At 40.5% G+C, this 8,635-nt stretch overlaps 1 pseudogene; it reads right to left on the reverse strand.

Annotated features, from left to right (window-relative positions):
- Nucleotides 1-318: 318 nt before the first annotated feature.
- LOC119815388 lies at nucleotides 319-2,798 on the reverse strand (annotated as a pseudogene).
- Nucleotides 2,799-8,635: the final 5,837 nt, after the last annotated feature.

The following is an 8,635-nucleotide window of genomic DNA, read 5'->3' on the forward strand; positions in this document are numbered from 1 at the left end:
CAGCCTGTGACAACTGACAGCAAAGAGGATCCTTGCAATAGACCACCTCTGCCTGAGGACTTACAATGTAATCATGACATGCTGTTCATAGACTATGTAAATATTGAACACACTCCTAAAATCTGTGGGGACAGAAAATGACTGTGACACATCACTACAAGAAACAAAGCATGTTAAGAAATAAACCCTTCCCAGTGCGTTCCTGTTTTAGACATCATGGAAAGACTGCAGTGAAGTGAATGTTCATGGTGGCAAGGTCAAACCCAGCTGTGTCATGGTGACAGCGTGTTCTGCACACGTGAGACTTTGTCTGGCTCTTCAATCAGCTCCTTCCTCTGGCTCTCTGTCTTTAGTGATTTCCAGCCAGGTTAGCTGCAATTCACCCGGAACAAAGTCCTGCCCTTTCTCAGAAAATTTCAAATGGTTTGGATTCCAAGCCAAGAAAGCTTCCTTTTAGACAATTTCAGCATCATAGAAATGAACAAAAAGATGAAGTAACAAGCCTTCTAGAAGCTGCTGTTATAAAACTGCGCCTGATCGGAGGGAATTTTTGCATCACTGCTCTGGAAGAAAGGAGCAGTTGTTTTTCCTGAACTAACTTGTCTAGGAAAGCGGAAGAATCCATTTCATCGATGGCTGGGCTTATTTCATCAGATCCATTCTGTGAGAAGCAGGTCATTAAGATACTCACGGATCCTTTATCCACGTTAAGCTCAGGCCAGATGCTATCTTCAGTCCATTTATATAAATAGCCTGAGTGGATGGATTCCACTTAATTTGCTTCAATAGTTCCTTCTTCAGCTTGAGAAGTGGGAAGCAGAAACGACTTTCCTTTCCTTCCAAAATCTCCACCGTATGATCCTTACTCTGGGGTCATTTTCTGCACATGGTACTTCATTTGTTGAAAAAGTTCAGCTAACCATTCCCAATCCTGTAAACTACCTAACTGCTGAAAACAAAGAAGAAGAGCGAAATGGTTGCCTCTCTCTGGTAGCTGGATAGTTTGGAATGCTCCCTGGCCTGAAAATGATGGCACAAACTGCACTCTGCTACACATGATTCCACCAAGGGGATGTCAACCACCAGTTTGGAACACTGGTCAAATACATTTCAGAAAGCCTGTATGAGGCTGTCACTTCTGTTAATTGGCCAGGCAATATGCTAATTATAGCGACAGCCATCAATCACAGTTAAGAACTTAACTGAGCAAATTCATCAAAGAACTTTTCCATTTTCTTCACCTTGATTGCTTTGTGTTTCAGAGCTCCGGCTTTCTCCAACGACGCTGATGGCACCATTTGCTTCACCGCTGTGTAGATCTTCCTTCACAACAATTTCTGGTTAAGCAGCTCTTCGCGTCTGGTGGTGGCTTTTGTTAGTCAGATTGGGACTTTCCTGGAGAAGTGTGGGTCAGTTCTGAGACCAAGCTGAAGTGTCTCTCCTGGAGGTGATGCTTCCATGGGTGGTAGTCGTGCATCCGTAGAAATCATAGGTTACCTGGGGCTGAAGCTTTGGCACTTGACTTTTATGCATTAAGAAAAAGGTCACTTCATATCCCTTGAGCCCTAGGGGAAATCATGAACAAACAGTCCTGGATCTCTAACTGTATCTTAGCAGATCAATCACCTTTGGTCAATTATAAGACAATCCTTGCATGAAACTTCACGGTGTTCTTATAACTCTGCTACAACAGGAAACAAATCTTTCCTAGCAATTCCTTCCTTAACATCAAGGAAATCATTCTGGTGAAAAACTAATTCAATAAGAGTTCATCTTATTCGTGGTCTGATCTTGGTCTGACTATCTATCAGAGACACTCCAAATTTTCTCCCATATCTTATATTTTTATTATCTTTTTGTTTTCAAAATTGTCTTGATTCACTTATGATTAAGCCTTCCAAGTTCTCAGTGCATCTGATACTCTCCAAATCTTGATCTTAGCAGTGGTTGTCTGTCCTTCCTCTTCAGTGAGGAAAGGATTTTCATGACTATTATGTACACCAGAATTTCCAAACTTGTCTTGTCATTTGAAAATTAGAAGACAGTCAAATGGTGTGCTTTGCTTCCGTCTCACTTGGCTTTCTGGGGCTGGGCCAAGTTTGGTGCATCTTCTGCTGGTCTCAGGGACAGCTGAGTAGACTGTGAGCTTACTTTGACACTTCTAAGACTGCACCCACAATCAGCTGTATGAACGCTTGAAGGGTGACTTTAGACTACTTACATCAAGAACTCATAACCCAGGGTGCCAAATGTCTCATGACTAAGTTTATTTTGTTGCCTCCTATTTTTCTGAATGTTGAATCATGTATCCTTTTCTGTTTGTGGAGTGGTCTTCTCACCCAGTGCCTTGTGTGAGAATCGGTTTCTGAGTGGTTTGCTGTAGGGAGCTCCCTGTTTCTGTCAGTCAGTCTCAGCATAATGATAAGACACAACACTACTTTCTGCTCTGCCTGAAGAGGCAATGAAAGTAGAAACATGCCCTTCTACAATGCCACTTCCATCTTTGGCAGCCTAACAACAAGGAATCTTCAAAAGTAGTAAGATTAATGAAAGGGGTGAGGAGTGGAGGCCACAGTAGAGGTGAAAATTTTCACTGAGGGCTCAGCAGCAGCTTATCCCTTAGGATCTAGTCCTGGGGACAAAGAAAGACAACGGGAAATGAAAACATGTGGAGGGAAGGAGGGAAACTCTCAGCTTAAAGGATTCACTACTGCAATTACCATCCTGGCACCTGCTACCACACCCATAGAGTTCCCTTGTGCTGCCAGTACCAAGGTGTGTCTGAAGTCAAAAGTCATGCTGGAGTTATTGCACCATTTTAAGAAGAAAGGTTTATGAGTGTAGAAATTAGTTCAAGATATGCAGCAAGAAAAGGCTTTACTCCAAATTTCATGTACTTCCTCAGGTATCATATTGAAGTTGGAACACTAAGCCAGGAAACTATGGCAGATTGAGAATATGAGATAGGAAAAATGAAGACTTCAGGTTATAAAGGAGCAGTGAGAATAAGAAAAGGAAGGTTATTCACTCCCACATGTTAGTGTCTTTGGACAAGGAGGTACTCTGCACACTACCAAAGGAGAACCATAAATGCCAACCCAGTCACAAAAGCTGTAATGCCTGAAAGATACACTAGTGGTACGGTGGTACAAAGTCTGTGGGAGCAACCAACCATTATGTGATCTGACTGAAGGCACACTCGACACGATGCAACACATACCCAATATTGCTCGGGTGAGCTAAAACCTAAGACAAGATAGCCCAGGGACCTAGGATGAAACCAAATACTGTTTTAAACATTTTAAAAGAAAAACAAAATGACTCCTAATGACATCTGATGTACTCACAGATCAATACCTTGCTCACCCATCATCAGAGAAGCTTCCTTTGCAGCATATGGGAACAGATACATAGATCTATAGCCAAACATTATGCAGAGTGGGAGACCTTGAAACACTCAGCCCTAAATGGTGTGTCTCCAGCAAATCTCTCCACTCAAGACTCAGAAAACCCTTTGGAAGAAGAGACAGAAGCAGTGTAAGAGCCAGAGTGGATGAAGGACACTAAGCAAACAAGGTCCAGTTAATCAGTGTAATCAGTGCACAGGTGAACTCACAGAGGCTGAGGCAACATGCACAGGTCTGCACAGGTCGGCAGCAGATGGGGTCCTACAGCTGAAAGGAGAAGTGGACACATGTCCCCAGTCCTAATCCAGAAGCCATCTCCAATTGATAACCACTCACAAATGAAAATTTAGTTTTCTCCAAGGGAGTCTCACTGGGGGAAAAATTACTCTTAACAGTAGTCTACATGCCCAACAATAGACAACCAGCAGAAAATGAACTCTACAGCCTCTTTGGAGGTCCCTTATTTGGTAATGTAATGTCGGGATTTTTTCTTTTTCACTTTTAAAATTTTTACCTTATTATTTTTATTTTTATTCTATTTCATTTTTTCTTCTCTCTTCTTACTCTACAGGTTCTCTCTCTCTCCTCTCTCTTTTTCTTTCTCTCTCCCTCTCTCTCCCTCCCCAACCCTCCATAAGGCCACCCTAGCTCCCTTCCTCCCTTCCTTCCTTCCTTCCTTCCTTCCTCCCTCCCTCCCTCCCTCTCTCTCTCTCTCTCTCTCTCTCTCTCTCTCTCTCACACACACACACACACACACACACATACACACACACACACAGAGAGGGAGAGAGAGAGAGAGAGAGAAACAGAGGACAGAGAGAGAAAGGGGGAGAGATGCAGTGTCTTATAAAGTCATAGTCATAACAATGGTTTGGCCCACATCTCTCTACGGCTGCATCTGATCAATGAAGGAGACACGAGGCAGTGCATTGGTCCTGAGTGTCTGGCAGCTTTTCTAAGGCTGGAATTTAGTGTACAAAGAACATATTAGTCAGGGGCACAGGGTTGGAATAAAGAGTACTCCTGAAAATGTGTCTAATTCCTTTCAGATGTCTCCCATCAACTTGTTTTTGGTGTGCTCTCCTGTTTTCCATTTAGTACCATTTATAGCCATATCTTCAAATATGAGTGAGAACGGAGATTCTAAAAATGAATATTGGCTATACATATGCATGCATGCCCATATATTACTCAAACACAAACACTTGTAAAATACAAACATCTGTAAAATATAAACAAAGGTGTTTTAAAGGAAGAAACTGCGATCACTTTTCACTTCCCTTTCTTTCTGCCTCATCTATTGCTGTTTACAGTGGGAAACAATGATAAATGATTTATAGAAATGCTCCCTTCCTCTTTACAGCCCAATATCCCTTCTCATAAATTGTTAAGAACTGTGCAAATCTCCAGTTGTTTCCTCTGATAGATGTTCAAAAGAAGAAGAAAAATCAATCCCAGGTCTCAGGGACAGTTATATTGGGTGTTTGGGGGCAAAGCTTCAGAAGGAGGGTATGTTCCAAAAATCTGTATATCTTAACAAGGAATTGCTTAAGATATTTTCTCAAATCCTTCCTAAAGAACACAGACTCTCTTGGTTTAAAAAATAGAAATAAAAACAAATCACTAGATCAATGGACAGAAACCATGAACAAATGGCCAGTGGCTGAAAGAAAAATGGATAAGAGATCAATAAATCCGTGGATAAATGAATCCTCTTCCTCACGGAGCTTTCTAGAAGTTTCATTCTTGTGGAGAAAGCATACTAAGTTGTGCTGACCATCCTTAGCCACACCTTTGGAGACCCCACTGAGAAAGAAATGTCTTCCCCAGTGTGTAGCTTATGAGGGACCACCTCTCGCAGGGGCATTACTCTGAACTCATTATTTAAACATGACTCTTCTTTTTCCTTTCTGAACAAATCAATTGTTCCAATTAAAAATTTGAAGAGATTGTTTTACTTACCTAAGAGAACCAGCTGTCCTAAAGGGTATAAAATATTCTCCTTTAAAAACAACAAACAGATGGTGCCAGTTGGTACCATTCACTTAGTTTAGAAAGCCTTGCTCTTCTGTGCCGTACAGACTGTAACCATCAAACCAGGCCATTTACTAGCAAGTCATCATTACAGTAAAGTTGTTCCTTTCTGCTGATAATGAGGTTTGCTTCATTATATGATATCACCCACAATTTTAAGACTCCCCTAAAAGCTTTATATGTCATTAGATATTTTACAAACTCGTATTGAAAACAGAATACTGAGTAACATTACTATGTCCCATTTTATTGAACTAATACCCTGGGGTTAAACCCATAAAGTTATCACCTGTTTCCCATTATTATATAAGACAACCAACTGTCCAAAAGGAGATCTATTTGTTCACTACATATATCCTAATGGTGAATTTTCTACTCTTACTATTAGTTCCTTTGTAGTTATTTCTACAATTACTGCATCAGGAACTATGAACATAAACTTTTTCACGTGCTGACATCCAGAAAAATCGCCTAGCATCTAGTCTTACTATTAATAAGAACATGCCCTCGTATTTACTGTGTATTTGTCAACTACAAGCGTCATCATTTTAATCCTATTTTTAAAGTTACCATGACATAGTATGAAGTATAAGCTTCTCATTTATTGAATCACACCTATGTCCTGGTTGATACTGAACACAGGCTGATTTCTGAATTCACGCTCATACACTCCAAACTGGCACCAGAGCATTTTAACTTACATCTACATAGATCTAGTGCTAAAGATGCTGAGGTGCGCAAGACATGCGAGAACCACAGGCAATCTGCAGACATTTCCACTGTAATAGTAAAGTTGTTCTTATACTAGGAGGAGGTGTTGGGCATAGCATCCCATGGACTGAGAAGGCTGGGGTGTGCTAAGGGTTCTGGTCTCGTCCAGAAAGAGAAGGAAATCATGAAAAGAGCAGCTACTTTCTGTTCTTTTCCTTCATGGCTTACAATTTTTAAGTGGCGTTCATCTATGAAGAAAACCATTGTTTCCTCAGGGATAGATGTAAGGACTATTCCTAGTTTGGTATTGCTTGCATTTTAATTTTGTCATTAACGTGTTTTTGCCAAATTTGTCAATTAGCTCCCCATACGGTTTTGCTCCTGTTCAAATTTAGAGAAACATCCTCTGCCCCATAATGAGAAACACGCTTACATTTTCACTAACAGCATCTAGCATTTTCTGTATTTAAATCTCTATGTGGAATGTATTTTATCATTAAAAATAATACTATGGTGTCTTATGATTCTTTGCTTTAAAAATTTTAAGGGAAAAATTAATTTTTTATCATTTATATTCAGACATGATATAGAATTTCCATTCTTCATAGCATTTTACAAATTTTTTTTAAAATGCAGATTTTAGGAAGTGGTCTCTTGTGCCAATGCATTCAAGTGTACTTCTCACTTTCTCTTCTATAATATTCAGCGTGGCTGGCTTTATGTTGAGGTCTTTGATCCATTTGGACTTGAGTTTTTTGCATGGTGATACATATGGGTATATTTTTATTCTTCTACATACTGATATCCAGTTATGCCAGCACCACTTGTTAAATATGCTTTCTTTTTTCCATTTGATATTTTTTTTTGCTTCATTGTCAAAAATCAGGTGTTCAAAGGCATGTGGATTAATATCCGGGTCTTCGATTCAACTCCATTGGTCCTCCTGTCTGTTCTTATACCAATACCAAGCTGTTTTCAGTACTGTAACTCTGTAGTAGAGTTTGAAGTCAGGGATTGTGATACCTCCAGAAGTTCTTTTATTGTACAGGACTGATTGTTTTGGCTATCCTGGGTTTTTGGTTTTCTATATGAAGTTGAGTACAGTTCTTTCGAGGTCTGTGAAGAATTTTGCTGGGATTTTGCTGGGCATTGCATTGAATCTGTAGATTGCTTTTTTAAAATCACTGGTGACTGATTATGTTTCCGAGGTCATGATTAGCAAGCCACCCACTGTCTTAGTTTGTTTTCTGTGATGAAATACTGACCAAAGGTGACATGGGAAAGAAAAGGTTTCTTCCTTTGGTTTACAGTTCGTAGCCCATCATCAAAAAATGCAAGGCAGTAACTCAAGACAGGACCTAGAGACAGGAACTAAAGACCTCAGAGGAAGGTTACTTGCTCAGTTTGTATTCTTTTACATCACAGGACAGTCTTCTCTGGGGTGGCACCACCACACTTGGTAGGAAAATGCCCCCACTGACCAATCTGATGGAGCAAACTTTTTATTGAGGCTCCTTTTTCCCAGGTTTGTGTCCAGTTGGCAAAACTTAACCAGCACACCCACCTTTAACCCTTTTAGTAAAACTGGGAAGTCCATAGCACATGATTGAGAAGTCTGCTACTCGAGGTGTTTCTCCTGCAGAGGCCAAGGCCTCTGGAGTGCTTCCTTGTTCTCAGTCAGCTTACTACTCGAGAAAGACAGCACTAATCAATGGAAATAAATCCAAGATGCCAGACCAGGCTTGGATCTTAAAGATCCATCCTTAGCCACAAATGCTAACAAGTGATCCTACATTTTAATATATGTGTATATATATTTTCAGAGAGGATCTCATGCAGTCAAACCTGGCCTTGAACACAGTGTGTCTATGAAGTTGAACTTCAACTCCTAAATTCCCACCTCTGAGGAACTGGGATAGTTGTATAGTTCCCTGTAGATAGACAGACAGGGGAAAGACATTGTGAGTAAATCAATGTGATTTTCCCTTAAATATTTAAGGTGGTCAGCGTTTTTGTTGCTGTTGCTGATACTTAATAGCGGAGTCTTTTATTTATTTATTATTGATTTATTATTCTGTCATATATTACATCCTCCCACCTCACCTATTCCTCACCCCCACCATCTAGATCCACTTCTCATCCATTTGATGGTCTAACTTCTTTTTTTATTTTATTTTTTAAAAAAAGAAAACAAACTATATTTTTTTGATTTTATGTATCAATCCCAGTTCCCACTCCCTCCCTTCCTCCCATTCCCTCCACTTTCCACCCTCTACCCCTCCAACCACTTCCCCGAGAGGGCAAGGTACATTGCTCTAAGGAAGGATCAAAGTCTTCCCCCACTACATCCAGGCTGAGCAAGGTATGCATCCAGAAACAATGGGATCCAAAAAGCCAGTACACGCAGCAGGGACAAATCCTGGTGCCACTTCCAGTGGCCCCTCAGTCTGCCCCAGCCATGCAACTGTCATTCACATTCAGAG

Source organism: Arvicola amphibius, chromosome 5 (genome assembly GCF_903992535.2).
Source record: "Arvicola amphibius chromosome 5, mArvAmp1.2, whole genome shotgun sequence".
Classification (NCBI taxonomy): Eukaryota; Metazoa; Chordata; class Mammalia; order Rodentia; family Cricetidae; genus Arvicola; species Arvicola amphibius.